Below are 16,115 nucleotides of genomic sequence, written 5' to 3'. Positions count from 1 at the left end.
CCAAGCCAAATAATCTGAAAGTGTAAGAAAGTATAAAGTAGGGGCACCTGGGTGGCTCAGTCGGTTGGGCATCCGGCTTCGGCTCAGGTCACGATCTCACAGTCCGTGGGTTTGAGCCCCGTGTCAGGCTCTGTGCCGACAGCTCAGAGCCTGGAGCCTGCTTCAGATTCTGTGTCTCCCTCTCTCTCTGCCCCTTACCTGCTCACACTCTGTCTCTCTCTCAAAATAAAATAAAAACATAATATTTTTTTAAAATTAAATAAAAAAGAAAGTATAAGGTAACAACCAATCTTAATAGAACCAGTTTCCAGCTAACTTGTTTAGAAAATGTTCATTATTATCCATTGCCTCCTTTCCCCCTCTTCTTCCTTCCTCCCCTTTTCTCCTTTTTATTCTTCTGTACCAGAATAACTGCTAGCCACAGGGAAAATGAACTAATATAAAATACGCCTGCATCTATTTCTCCAAATTGCTGTTTAAGTTCAGTTCAGACATGAATCAAAAAGTGCTAGCAGTGAGTTAAGGAGTGCATTCTGTATGCAGTGGGCTCATATGAAGTCACTGACTAATATAATTAAAAGCCTGAGTTAATTGCATTACTTTCCATTAGCTTTCATTGTATACCTACCTTCCAAGGACCTGACTACCCATGCCCATGGGGCTCTGGTCCCACGTTTATCCAAGTGAGATGGCTGCTTTCAAAACGAAACCTTTCATCAATCCCCTATTAATTAGCTAAATGCCGCATCAGATTATGCATTCATGCCTGCCAGCCAGGCGGTAGCATCAGGAGAGCAGAGCTCGCGGTCCTCTTGGCTCATCCTCCAGCCTGGTCATTGGTATTCCAGGACAAGTCAGCTTACTGTAATTTGAAATTGGTCTGCCGTCCCATTAGGAATCTGCCCGATCAATACCAAGTGAATTAGAGTTTCAGTGATCTGATTAACTCCCCATTATTTTCTACCCTGGCTGATTTAGAATGCATGATGAGACAATATTCCAGTTTCTTTGCTTTATCCCAGTTTAAGTGAAATATAGACATCTAAGGAAGCAGTGCCTGTGCATTTGATTTGGCTCGGCTGTAATAAAGTCAAACACCATGAGTATCTCCCTCGTCAAGACAGTCTTAAGTGACTGAGGGCTGCCTCTTGCACACCAAGGAGCCGTGAATGGCAAGGGGGAGAAGTAGGTGGGGAGCACTCGCTGCTCATCTCTCTTCGTTTTGGCTCTATCTTCTGAATGGGCACCTATAAGGCATTTAGCAGGGTGGTTTAGTTATTTGTCAGATGATCAACATTAGTAGCTTTGTGACTGAAGCTCTGGGTCATGTGGTTGGAAGGCAGACTATAATTCTCTCCCAAAGGCACAAGAGGTTCACGACAATAGAGTAACTAAATGTTGTATCTTGATGACTGAAAACAAGCATTGCAGCCAGTCAGTCGGGCTGGGGCTAAGTGCTGCCCTTGGCGAAAATTCTTGGTGTCCTTCGGGAGTGAATTTGACTTCCTGTGCAGGAAGACTGTTTTCATGCCCCAGCCTAGGGCTTCAGAGAAATCTGACTGCACCTCAGTGAGTCACTGTGTATCTCCAAGAGGCTCAAAATTCAAGCTAGTAGAAAACACAAGATCTGAAACAGTTCAAGCAATGGTACCACACCCTTTAAAAATGCAGTTGTATTATTTCCTCAAATGTTTGAATTGGGTTGGCCAAGCATCGTCTGGTAGGAGTCCTTAAATTATTATTTTAAGTGTGAGATTCATAATGGGTTTAGCAATTGCTTTCATGTTGCCCCAAAGCTTTAAAACATAAAAGCATTATATTTTTCAAATAGATCTGAGATATTGTAATGTAGCTCAATATTTTTTCATTGGTGATCCAAAAAAAGATTCAGCATAGCTTATATCTGATCATAAATAATAAGTCATTAATATGGCTTACATTAAGTACCATCCCACTTTCCTCTTAGGAATTACTTAGCAATTTAGAACATTCTGTGTGGGGTGGGTGAACACATTTGACTAGAGATGATACAATATGATCTGTTAGCCAGTTTTGTAAACACCTGGATTGGAAATACAGATATAGGAATGGAATAACTTGGCATTGACAAATGCAAGCTTGACGAGAGGTCTGATCAGCTTAACGTCTTATGCACTTCATTGTTATTCTCCACTATTGATTATTACTCAGCTGAACATTTCTGAATATCTTTTGTGTTTTGTCTCCCAGTTACGGCTCATGCAAGCTAATTAGAGCAAAATTATAATGGAGATTTGCAAAGAAAAATAAAATTTGAAACATCATAGATCAAAACAAGTAATTATTCCTCCTGGGTTTGAATCCTGCCATTTACAGATAGGTTACTCAATTTGCCTCTGTAAGCCAAGGTTTTTTACATCTATAAAATGGAAATAAGTTTGTAAACATTATGGGATAGTTTTGTGGATTCAATTCGGTAATATATGTAAAGTATTCAGTGCATAATGAATGCCCAAAGTTGTTACCTTTCTTTTCTTTTCCCTCCCATGTTTAAAGAAACTGTGAGAACATTTTTCATGTCAATCTCTACTTTAGAATGTTCCGTTTTAAAATCTTAAATTGAAAAGAAAAAAGAGTCTCAGGATAAATGAGTTGTGTCAGGTATTTTTTATGCATATGATTTAAATGGGAAATTACTGGGATATTGCCAGTCCTCTGAAATATCTCAAATTTCTCACCTGGGAAAAATTGAAGTTACATAAAGAAATGAGTCAAACTGTGTCTAAAAGTGGAATGACCAAAAGCTCTAATTGATTCTTAACACAAAGCCAAATCAGCCTCTCTGGTAGAGGCAAATGCCTGAAGCAGGGCTCACAGGCTACAGCTGGATTGTTTTTGGGTATTTCTGATCATCACCATCTTTATCAGTCCCTATCCTCTGACTTTTTTTCTGACAATAGACCTGGTCCCCTCCATGGTTTTGATTCTGCATTTCTATTCACAGATTGAAGTCAAGATTTCCATTGTGTTTCTGGTCGGTTAAAAGTCTCAGGCTTTTTATCACATCTACTTCTGTTCTTTTTTGGTGGTTAATTATTTCGTAGCATGTAAAATGTAACATTTATTTTCCCCCAATAGATGTTATTTTGTTGATCTCACCCTATCATTCCAATTTATTAACATCGTTTCGGATATGTATTTCATTATGTGCATAATTAAGTATCTTCCTAGCTTAGTTTTCTTTAGTCACTATTATAACATGGTGCACAGTACCAGTACTACTCCTTCTGATTTCTGTCTCAAAATTCACACCCTTGGGCATGGGGTTGAATAGGCACTTACCTTGTGCTGCCAGCATCCAGTCCACATTTCTCTCCGCTACTGCTGTGTTGTCTATGTTTCCCTCCACACCTTATCCTTCTCCACCCTATTTTGCATCCCAGCAGGCTGGCTTTTATGGACCCCCTCAATATCTACCTAGCTCTCTAGTTTCCTCTTGGATTCAGCCTATGGGGTGATGGCTGGAAATAGGAGAGAGGTAGAGGAGTGAAATCAGGGTATTTTTTTCCTCCTAGCTCCATCCTTGCTGAATTCCCATGGGTCAGCTGCCTATTTGACCCAAGTTCCTGGCTCCCGTAGGAGACTTTATCCATCTCATGATTATCATACATTTTGTGGACTGAGACAAAATGGACCGTTACCTTACATATACAGCTATTATATTAATATCAATTTATGTCTATTACAAATTACTGTTGGAGATTTGCTGACTTGTACATAGGCAATGCATAAAAACATACATAAAATTTTATCATCTTTGGATTGCTATATTTGATGACACCATGCTGTTGTATTTTAGTGATAGTTTGAATGTTGCCTGAAGCTTGACGTATAACCCAAATGTCACAGTTAAGTTATTAACTCGATGGTAAAAATACTCATACATAGCACTTACATGTTGCTTTTCATCATTAATGTGTATGGCAAATAGGAGCTAATCAATAGCATAGCAGTGTATTCAGTAATGATCTTTTACTGTTGCTTGGTTCATTTCAGTTCAGAGGCCTTTTACTAGTAAGCCCATAAAACTGGTGACAAGTTTCAAGTTAATAGACAAGATTTATTTGAGTATATCTCTCTGCATCCTCTGTCTCTTTACCTGCTTGTCTTCCCACTGGATAGTGAACCCCTAAAGGCAGAGATTGTATCTCTGTATCCCCAGTGCCTACTATAAGACCTGACACCCGGCAGACATTCAGGAAAGTACTTGTAGAGTTGATAAATGAATAGAGGATATAGCAAAACTATTTAGGTGGTCATTAATATTATTTCCAAAGCCTACTGCCATAAGTGCCTATGAGGCTATAATGTGAGAATTTTTCATTCTCCCCTTCAATTGAAAAGAACCATAGTTTGAAACTTTTTGAAATGTTTATTTATTTATTTATGTATTTATTTAGAGAGGAGGAGGATAGGGACAGAGAGAGGGGGAGAGAGAGAATCTCAAGCAGGCCCCATTGCACTGTCAGTGCAGAATCTGATGTGGGGCTCCAACCCACAAACCATGAAATCATGACCCTCGCCCAAATCGAGAGTTGTACACTTAACTGACTGAACCACCCAGGCGCGCCTGAAACTTTTTGCAGGTCATACTAGTATTTATTCGAAGGCAGAAAACAGCACGTACCGAGCAAATGGACACAGCTCACCGTGTTGAGGGAGACTGAAACCTGTCCCTCTGTGGTCACCACTCACAGCAGTCTTTGCTCCATGCAGCTCTAATATATGCACAGGAACCAGGCTGCCAGAGCAGATCTTGGAGATATTCACCAGCTGCATGCAGAGCTCCCATCACCTTTTCCTTGGTGCCTTGGACATTGGGGAGAGTGCTGGGTCTTTCCTGACTTTTGAAGAGAGATTCTGGAGCTTTCCAACGAGGCAACCAGTTCCTGGCAGTGGTAGTGAGTGACCTTGACAGGGGAGGTCTGACACGCTGGGCATCTGCAACATTACATGTCAACACCCACATTAGAGAATAAGGGAAATGTTTTGGAATGAACAGAAAAAAGACTGTGGCAGAAGCTAAAACCTGACGTGGAGAATAAGGAACTGCACTGCTCTGTGTAAAATCTCACCGTCATGTGTCAACAAGCATGAAGAGGAGGACTGAAGACAAGAGTCCAAATAAGTGTTGAAGAAGAAGAAGATTTAAAAACCAGTCTTTGAGATAATCCAGTCTGACCCTTTCATTTTACAGATGAGGATATTCTGACCCCAAATAGATAAATGACTCTCTCAAGATCATGCAGCCAAAGCTTTTTTCTACAATTTTCTTCAATACCATCTTCATTTGCACAGTGTTCAATACTCAAGGCTCTATTTAAAATGTGTCAGTAATTTTAGGGGCACCTGAGTGGCTCAGATGGTTAAGCGTCCAACTTTGGCTCAGGTCATGATCTCGCAGTTCGTGGGTTCAAGCTCCACATTGGGCTCTGTGCTGACAGCTTGGAGCCTGGACCTTGCTTCGGATTCTGTGTCTCCCTCTCTCTCTGCCCCTCACCCACTCATGCTCTGTCTTTCTCTGAATCTCAAAAATGAATAAATGTTAAAGAAATTAAAATTTGTCAGTGATTTTAGGATATAAAGTTGAATTATGGACATTATTCCCCCAAATGTTTCATGAGAGTTGATTTTGTATTAACTACATGTAATATGCAGATAAAACATTCCTACACTTGATTAGCTCTGGTGATTGATCCAGTCCTATGGACAGGGGTGAGAATATTCTTGTGATAAATGGCAAAAATGAAGTTTCTTTAGCTCAGATTCTTCTAATTTAGAGTTCACTCCACTAATTTAGAAGTAACTCAGATTCTGTGATGGAACAAAATAACTTCTTCCCTCACATTATAAATAATGTCAATTTGGTTGAAAATTTTTAAAAATCTAGTATTAACAATTCTGTCAACTTGTCTCCAACTACTAGTAATTTATCTCCTCATACTATGCTTTCATTTAAAAAAAATTTTTTTAATGTTTATTTATTTTAGAGAGAGGGAGAGAGATGGAGCATGAGTGGGGGAGGGACAGAGAGAGAGGGAGACACAGAATCGGAAGCAGGCTCCAGGCTCCGAGCTGTCAGCACAGAGCCCGATGCGGGGCTCGAACTCACAGACTGTGAGATCGTGACCTGAGCCGAAGTCAGACTCTTAACCAACGGAGCCACCCAGGTGCCCCACTATGCTTTCATTTTTATGATACAATGTAATAGAGACCTATTTTAATTTTTGTTCCCTAATGAATGTAACAAGAAGGTAAAACTGCTATACAGGCAGAGGTGGGACTGGAAGACTAGGAGACAGAGCAGTCCTTGCCAACAACCAGTAAGAGCAGCAGGTGATGCTCCTGTCTAAACTAAAACCACTATGTGAAGGAGAGAAACACTACAGTTGGGGTGCTGACTGCTTTCTTTCTACAGGTGCTGGAGAGGGTTTCAGAGGATATTTTTCCCGAGTGGAAAGGTAAATGGACCAGAGACAGGATAGCTTAAATGTAGCATTCAGCCTTCTGGAAGGTTGGAAGGAAACTTTTCCACAAAGCTGGAGTTAGAACCAGTGGGCAGAGGATGCCCATTTGATTGGTATTACTTGGGAGGAATGCCTGGCTGCTTCCAAGGGGTACCTTGGAACGGGGGTTCAATTTGTTCTCTGAGCAGACTCCTCTCTAGGGAGAAACAGGACTCAGGGCAGCCCACTTGAATACTTCTGTAACTACCCTCCAAATGGAAGCACAAAACCTCCAAAGTGCAGCCCCTCCATCACCCTAGAAAAGGGTCTGGAGCAACCCCCTAAGAATGACTGTGCTCAGAGAACATGTTCTCAGTAAAGCCAGTTCCATGAGCTTCTGATAGAAATATGCTGATTTGTAGTTTTCCAATGCCACCCCTAGGTGCCAGACATAATTTTCCTTCGGTAGTCTTATTCACGCAATCAGTGGAGCTCACGTTTTACAGATTATAGCAACGCCAAGCCATAGAACTCTGTGATCTTTTCTGTAATTCTGGCTTTTACTTTACAGTGATGCTCTCTTCCTCTCCATCCTTGTCAACAGTGCTCAGCTTTATTTATTTTGATGTTTTCTAGTAAACACTCTATGTAGTAAAAATGTATGCCTATTTTTTTTTCTCTTAGGAGGACTTTTAGAATCTTAGAAATTCTGTTTGACAAGTTTTGACATTGATTTTTACCATGGTATTTTCTCTGAGGATTATAAAAGATTCATCTTACAGGAGGATTAACAAACACCGCATTCACAATGGTATTGTAGGTTGATTTTTCTTTGCTTCATTTAATTCCCTGTTTTGTTTTTAAAGTTAGTGTAAAAATGTTTAAGGCTTGACCTATTTATGACAACATCTTTGCAATAGAGTGTTCCTAGAGCTTTTATTCTATTTCTTGCTAAATCAGACAAAGCAGATATAATTGCCATAAATACTATAAATATTGAGCTAGATTTTCAACTGCATGGGCAAAAAAATTATCTTCACAAGTTTTACACAAACTACAATTTATTTATATTTTATAGTTGTTTCCGAGAAAGCTTTGTACTGTTCTGTTAATTAAAACTCACTCTGACATGTGGGTTCTTTTTTTTTAAGTTTATTTTATTTATTTTGAGACAGAAAAAGAGAACAAGTGTTCACGTGCGATCAAGCACAGGAGGAGCAGAAAGAGAGGGAGAGAGAATCCCAAGCAGACTTTGTGCTCTCAGCACAGAGCCAGACTGGGGTCTCCGTCTCATGAATCTGTGAGATCACGACCAGAGCTGAAGTCAAGAGTCCGATGCTTAACCGACTGAGCCACCCAGGTGCCCCATGTGGGTCCTAATAGTTAGAAAATACTGAGATTATATCTCATTTACGCATTTACAGCTCTGTTTGTGCTGCCAGTTAGCCATTATGCTTCTCCAAGTTAAGTTTTGCCATCCCACAATGCATCTGGGCTGTCCTCTACTTGGCTGAAATATACATGGGGTTGTGGGTGCCTTAAAGGAGCCTTCAGTAAAGTATGCTCTCCTGTCAGTGTCCTGTCTTTAGGAGTTTGATTTTCTGGTTGTTGGACACTGTATCATTTCCAGCGAAAAATAAATAATACTTTCAACTCACTTTCTAATTTTACAAATAGACGTTGTCCTTGTAAACTTGTTTAGAAACTAAATGTTGGAAAGTGTTGCTTACACTCCCCAAAGCATCAGCAGTGTGTAACTACCCTAAGTCTATATAATGACGTTAAATTGATAAGAAGTGACACCACCTCCCGTTGACATTGTAACCAATGTAATTGTGTCTTGGTATATGCTTTTCTGTAAGTGTGACAGAGGTTATAAAAAAATAAAAATATGAATGAAGCAAGGTCAACTGAGCAGCATTTTGTTAATTTATTGACTGCATAATGCTCATAAAATATGTTTCATTCTTCTGATCAGTAAATATTTTTTTGGAACTTCTGTGCCCCAGCGACTGGGGCTTTAAAGATCAAAGAAGCAGGGACGCTTCCATCAAAGAATTCTCAGTCTATTCATGCTTTAGGACTGCTTCTCATCTCCAGACACTAAGGTTATCTTGTCTCCAGATCATCTTACTTGAAGATGACACTAGTAAATTTGAGCTAGATTGTTTATTGGCTGCTTGCTGATTAGTGTGACAGGATTGGTATTTAGCTATTTTGAGAATTATAGACACTATTTGGTTTAGAGGAAATTTCTGAAAACTGGTAGTCATTACCGGCCCTGTAGGTATTTTATTTGACATTCACAGTAGGTGTTTTTGGTTTGTCTATTTTTTTTTTTTGTCTAAAAATATCTTTATTTGCTTTCATCTTTCTCATCAAATTTGGGAAGTTCGAGGACATTTTTTCTCACTCCCTTCTTTTGGGACCCCAACCCATACATATGTGTGCTAAGCCATATGCCATTTTCCACAGGGCCCAGGCTCAGCTTTTGCCTCTCTGGGAAGTCTCTCAACCCGTTGCTGATCTGACCCCATCTTTGGAGATCTGCTTCTAAGAGCCCGTGAAGGATGAAGACCTCAAAGGTACTTTTTTTGGCATTCCTCTCCCGGCCCCAGTCTCAGTGATTCGCCCCTTGGTGCTTGGGAAAGGTCTGCATGTTTCCGGCAACCTGTCTTACTTCTCTCAGTCCACCACAGTATTCATTGTAATACTTGCATGCCCTTGCTGAAGACACAGAGTGGGGTGGGGGGATGGGGGGGTGCAGACTTGTTCTGTGACTGGAGCTCCTTGGAAATCTAATCCGTAATCCTAACCCATATACAACTATTCAGAGTTTGTGAAAATTTTGACTTGTTTCTCCTTACTGCTGTCTATGGCAGATAGCTCCTTTTCCTGCTACCTTATCAGGGACGAAAGTAGCTGTGCTTGTCCTTTGTTCTAGGAAGAACACATCCTATTTAGGTTTCTTAGTGTTCTCCACTCCCCAGTGAGTTAAAGAAAAAAACAAAAAACGTGATTTTATTGCTTAGCCATCTTGTTCTAGTTATTAGGGTAGGAACAAGGGTGTCTTGTGAATTTCTAATGTCCTAACCAGAAGTAGAAGTCTTCTCCAGTGTTCAAAAAACTGAGGTTTCTTACTTACCAACACTAAAATATTAAGAGATTTCCATAACAGTCTTATTTCTGGTTCTCTTGGTAAGAGATGCTCTAGCAAGAAGAAGGATGCCTAAATTTTGTGGCAACCATAGCTGGAGATGAGTGATAGCTGCTCCATCCATATGAAGGAGATACAGTATTCACCTATTCCTTTATAGGAGGATGCTTTATCATGTTACCTGATATCAAGGCAGGTCAAGAAGCAGAAAGATAAACAGTACTATAAATGCTCCTTTGCTTGGGTTCACGTAGCATTTTAGGTCAGGCTATTTAACAAACTTTTAGTGTGGTTTCTCAATGTGACCATATTGCTCTTGATCTTTTTCAAGTACAATGCATTCCTCGTTCCTTCTTATGGGTTCATTAGTGTTAAGATCTATTTATGAAGGCAGACGTCCCTTTCAAAGTAATTATCCTTAATTGAGTGAAAAGATTTGTTGAAATGTGTTATTCCCCCAGAGCGTATGAGATTTTCTGACAGACTTTTCTTTTTTGAAGACTTAAAATGTGTGTGTGTGTGTGTGTGTGTGTGTAAGTGTATGAGTTTCTTATCAATAAAAGGGATTGTGATTGAGACTTTGTTTTCATTTTGTGTAAAAGATAGAATAAGAGCAAGCAAAAAAATCAGTGAAATATATATTTAATAAATTAGCAAAATACTTAAAACAATATAGTCAGTGATAAAGTGATAGAGAAATTGTATTGTTTAAAGACATTCACTTGCACTATGTGTCGAGGTTTACTCTACAAAGAAACCAAATCACTGACTCCTTGCACTCTTTCCTTCATTTCTTTGTTCCTTCTGATAGTCATTTGCCATTCACCAGGGACCTTGCTAGGCACTGGGGATATAATGGAAAGCCAGACAGACCTGGTTTTTGCACTCATGGAAGTTGGGGGTGTTAAATAAGTAATTACCTAAAGTGTGTGAGGTCCTATGATGTATAGTGCACAATGCAAGCATATTACATGGGGCTCACCATTACTGTCCTAGAAAATAGTATAGTAAAGTGTAAAACTGGGAACTATGTGCAGAGGATTAGGTGATCATGAGGGTCAAAGCTGCAGATCATGAATGAGCATGGGGGTTTAGACTTCCTTGGCATTTAGATTTATCAAAGCCATATCCTGAGGGTCAGTGAAACTCATTAGAGTAGGACAAGCTAGAGGTCAAGGTTGTATTCTCAACCTCAGGTAACTCTTGTCTTATCCACAATTTCTAATCATGGGCTGCTGTTTTCCATGCAAGTTATCTGTTATTAGGTCACCCCTCCTCCAACCAGGTCTAGGGTTCATAAAGTCTATACACATTTGATTTTTGTTTATTAAAGCTGTAAGTATAATGGCAGAACATCTAGAAATTAATGATAGTTTATTTCATATCTAATTTGAAAGTGGCTTTGAGATGATTTTTTTTTTCTCACTGTTTCCAATGAATATAGCCCTGGATTTCCTTTTCCAAACCTATCACACATTCTTTTGAATATTCTGAGTGGTAGAACATTTTTACTTGTGCAGGAAAGATTCACTTCTTGAAATCAGCCAAACATATTTAAATTCCGGGCCTATTGAATAGGAGGGTGGGTCTGTAGTTAACCAGCTCTGGAGATCATGTTAAAGAGTAGCCCAAGAGATCATTTGGTATGCAAGAATATTCATGAATGGTCCTCTAAGATTGTTGAAGAACAACAATCACTTGAATATAAGTGTGTATATGTTTACTAAAAATCTGCCTACTAGAGAGAATTATAATAAGGCAACAAAACTAAAGTTCCAAAAATATGCATTGTCTGATCGTTTACTTGGTAGCATGATGTGTATTATGCACATGCAGTAGCTTATAAAATAAGTGAACTATGTTTCTTTGTAAATTTTTGTCTTTACATGTAAAAATAGCTTATCTACATATGTTGCTTTTAGGTTGAGAATGTGCTAGGATTCAATTCTAAAATATATAGCATTTTCTTGTGGCACTTATAGCTAGCAGTTTTGAAATTTTATATATAAAATAACTTATTAAAAACACCTTATTATTAAATTATGTATCAGGGTTATATATAAAATGTTGGAAGTAAGTTGGGGCATTGGTGAATTATACATAATGAGCTGTTCAACTAACCTTAAATAGCTATCTCAGGCTGAATTAATATTGGATTCACTAGAAGGAAATGATAAAACAGAATGGCATTGGCCCTGGAGGTAGAGAAGCCTAAGTTTGAATACTACTTTAACATAACCTAACTTTCTGTGGCCTCAGACAATTTTTTTCTTGTTTAAATTATATATATATATATATATATATATATATATATATATATATAGTAATGCCCACCGGTGTGTATAATGTGCTTGACATCTAATGGGCTCAATGAATGGTGGTTATTATTAAGGGATGATAGGGAAATATAGCAATTACATTTTACTACTCATAATTTCCTTATAATTAAGAAAAAATTGTTAATACTTACTAAATGGAATTTTAAAGACAACCATAACTTGCTTTCTTCTCACCAATGCCTGCAACGGTGCTGGTGGATAGTCAAATGATATTCCCAGTAGTTTTGGAATCCGTGGGTTGCCAAATCATAACATATGAGGCTACCCGATCTCCAAAGTGGCAGTTGCTCGTCATTTTAGGGAAAAAATATTTTTTCTTGGAGAAGGTGCATCTAGTACTCTTCTTTAAGATCTAAAATGGGCTAAAATGAAAGCTTGTTAAGAAGAGCTCTAATTTCTGTTAGGTGTCTGTGTATACATGGGCACTCTAGGACTTTCCTAATTAACTTTTGAATCAGTAGTACTGTTGTGCTCCAGGAACATCGTGTGATTATTTTGCTTTTGTAATATATCCGAGTGCGAAAGCCAGATGTTTAAATTCACCTTTTTTGCTATTGGTGTTAAAGAGATTATCATCCCTGAATATAATCTCAAGGAAAGTTCTGGGGTCCTGCTTCAGTGAGAAAAAGTCTTGTTTCTCTTTACCAAATCAAAAGAAAGGGCTTTTTATTATATGAGAAGAATAACGTTGCATTCTAGTAGAGGAAACGGGCAATCACCTTTTGATCCCTAATGTGGGTGCCCAAGTTTGTAAATTTAATAAAAAGATAAAAAATGTGGCGGTGTTTTTATCTGAAGCAATAAAGTGTGATTAAATCTGGCCAGTTTGATGCTAGCGGTCTTTCTGGGTAGCGTGAAGGTGAGTGAGAGCTTTGGACAAGATAATAGCGACAGACAAATGTGAAAGAATATGAAGTTTTAAAGAGCCTTTCAGAACACTAAAGAGTTTAGGAAATTAAAATAATCAGTATGGCTTTTCATGCTCCTGAGTAGTCTTAACTGCCTAGGTCCAATTCACTTCTCTATCATTGAGTAAATCTATCTCCTCCATTGTAATGACTGTTTCTTAGTCTGTTATGATTATCTTTCATGTTACTTTTTATTAATATTTTAAAATAAAGATAGGCCAGAAAGTAATATGTGTATAATCTGTTGGGTCTAACAGGGTGCCAATCAGCTAAGCCCTATGGCTCTTACAAGTAATGAGATAACTTTGGAAAAGGTAGGATGTAGACACAAATTTATAACATATAAAAGGTGATTTTTGTCATTATGTTGAGCAGAGGATCTAGCATATAGGGAAAACCAATTATTACTATAACGTGTTATAAATGCTTGGCTATTCAGACACATCTTTGAAATATTAATGCCTAACAGTGACCTTAAAAATCAGAAACATTAGATGGAATGCCTAATATAGTAGTACAACTCAGCTTAGTTATGCATGCTTATACATATGTACAGAATATGGTAGGGGCTTCGGTTAAAATAAATTGCAACTAAGTTTGTTTGATGTCATCCCTGTTTGTTAGTTTATATCTGTCACATATGCATGAAGATAACATTTTGATAAGGGAAGTGAGGGTTATCATTATAGATAGGAGGCAGTGTTTGCCATATTGGCCTTTGCCTTAATCATTTGTTCTGGTAATGGTAATAGTAATCAGGAAATTCCAGTATTGACTTATATATGATTTTAGCCATGGCTTATATTTTTATTTAGATACTAAACTGAGCTGGCTTCTTTTAAGGTTTCATAGTTGTAGTTATACTAAAACATATTAGTTTGGCACAGCTTTCAAAAGTGCACCCTCTGTTAGATAAAGGGTGCCATAATGGCTTCTGGAATGATCTATTATTTTTGGCATATAAAAAGAAGTTATAATGCTGTTCTTTAAAATTTATGTTTCATAATAAAATGAATAATTCATTCACTCATCCACTGACAAGCAGAATACTTAAATTAATGTCTCAAAGTAAAAAATCAGCACCAAACCAAAAAGCTAGGGTTGGAGGTAGGGAAAGAGGCTTGGCTATTAGGATATAATACATTTTCAAAAGATAACCATAATATAAAATGAGTCTGAAAGTCATTTATAAAGAACAGGATATTAAAAGCTATAAGAAAAAAAAAGACCATTTATCTATTTGTGTACTATTTTGAAGACTTGAGCCAAATGTTTCATCAGTGATTTGGGTGCCTTCCAATAAATTGGGTAGGGTTGATGTGTGTTGGGGGAAGGGGGTGGACAGCAATCTCTTTTTCCTTTGAGCTTGGTTTATTTAAACCTTAATTAATTAATTCAACAAATGTCTATTGAGCAGCTGATATATATAAGGCAAGATGCCAGGCACCAATATATGTACATACACACACACACACACACACACACACACACACACACAAAGATATCTAAGGCATAGAGTTTAGGATTTACAAGTGGAGATAACATACCTAGATGAACTTAAGACAAAATCAATTTTGAAAATAATTTTTAAAAATAATAAAATGAAATTTATTAATGACTAATTAAGGATGGATAAATAAATCTTATTCATTGTCTTTTTTATTTGCAGCAATGCACGATTATCATCATCATCATCTTATTACCAGCATAATGACAATGATAATAGCTAAAATGTATGTCCCTAGGCACTGTTCTATGTATTTACATGTACATAATAACCTATAGAGCAAGTGTTATTATTATGTCCATTTAATATGAAGAAACTGAGGAACAGAGAAGTTATGTAACTGGCTTAGGGTCGCTCAGGTAGTAAGGACAGTCAGACTTACCTCCAGGACCTGAGATTTTTGCTATTAGAAATGACACAAATGCAATTGGAATCAAGCTGGCAGGATTCCCTGACAACATCTAGTAGATGTTAGAATTGTGAGGATGTTTTCAATTTGGTTTCCCAGTTTCTTCAGAGTTGTCAGTAGCAATGTCCATATAGTTAGCAGCAAGTCAAAGAGGAAACAATATGAATATGTTTATGTTTGAACGTTGATCTTTACAAAGAATTATTTTCTAAAACTAATGTTTATCAGGGTCAGTCTAGAGAGTTACAAATCAAACAAGGATGGTTTCTGGATTAGTTAGATTACATTCATAATAGAAAACTTTTGGACTGGGGTTCTGTAAACCTGGCCGTATCGCTTTTCTGGACCTCACATTTTCCATGTACAAAATAAAGGAGTTGGATTGGATCATCTCCTGGCTCTATTTTTAAAAATTTTTTAATTAAAATTCAAGTTAGTTAACATAACGTGTAGTAATGGCTTCAGGAGTAGAACCCAGTGATTCATCTTACATATGGCACCCAGTGCTCATCCGGAAAAATGCCCTCCTTAATGACTATCACCCATTTAACCTATCCACCCTACCTCCCCTCCCCTCCAGCAACCCTCAGTTTGTTTTCTATAGTTAAGAGTTCCAGAGAGAGGCAAACTGTAAGTGACTCTTGGCTCTATTTTAAATCTTATGTTCTGGGGGTTTATATCTCTCTGGGCCAATTAGGCTCATAAAGCTTTGGATTTAATTAAGAAGAAAAAGATTTTAGTGAGGGAAATCGGCAAAATTCAGACGGATAGAAAACATTTATGTTTGTTCCGAGACCTCTGGCTAAGTCAACTAGCTTACATTGAATAAATAAATATATTACATGGTATTTCTTACCAATTTAAAGCAGTTGTTTCTATTCATAAATAGGTGTTATTTTGTTTAGTCCAGAAGTTGATTGTCATATTTAAACATTTGTTTATGATTTCCCATTTATTGGCTGTGACACAATGTAAGTTTCTTAAGAAGGAATATCTACCTTTCAACAAGAAACTTAGAGGACACTAAAAAGTGGTATAGGCAATATCAGAGCAGTTACACACTCATTTTCACTGCCTTTTGTAGAACATGGTGAAAAGTTCTTATACAGCACAGATTTATAAGTATTTTTTCTTCTAGAGACTTTCCATATCACCCCTGTGAGCCACAAGTCTTGTAAGGTAGTTTCCAATGCCTGGTAATTTCCAATGCCTAAGGTGTATGACCATGACATTTTAATATGTAATTGCAATCTCTGGATTTAAAAATGGAGGATTGAATATGGTAGCACAGAGGTGAATTCATCTACTCT

At 37.8% G+C, this 16,115-nt stretch overlaps 1 long non-coding RNA gene across 1 annotated transcript in view; it reads left to right on the top strand.

The window, feature by feature from the left end:
* Nucleotides 1–16,115, top strand: part of LOC109499082 — a 95,774-nt gene that overhangs the window by 46,688 nt on the left and 32,971 nt on the right. The window contains exon 6 of the long non-coding RNA XR_006596975.1: nucleotides 8,961–9,070. This is a non-coding gene — a long non-coding RNA (uncharacterized LOC109499082). The remainder of the gene's footprint in view (nucleotides 1–8,960; nucleotides 9,071–16,115) is intronic.

The sequence above is a fragment of the Felis catus genome, chromosome B1 (genome assembly GCF_018350175.1).
Source record: "Felis catus isolate Fca126 chromosome B1, F.catus_Fca126_mat1.0, whole genome shotgun sequence".
Lineage (NCBI taxonomy): Eukaryota > Metazoa > Chordata > Mammalia > Carnivora > Felidae > Felis > Felis catus.
The sequence above is the reverse complement of the archived record's forward strand: the minus strand, read 5'-3'. Positions and strand labels throughout refer to the sequence as shown.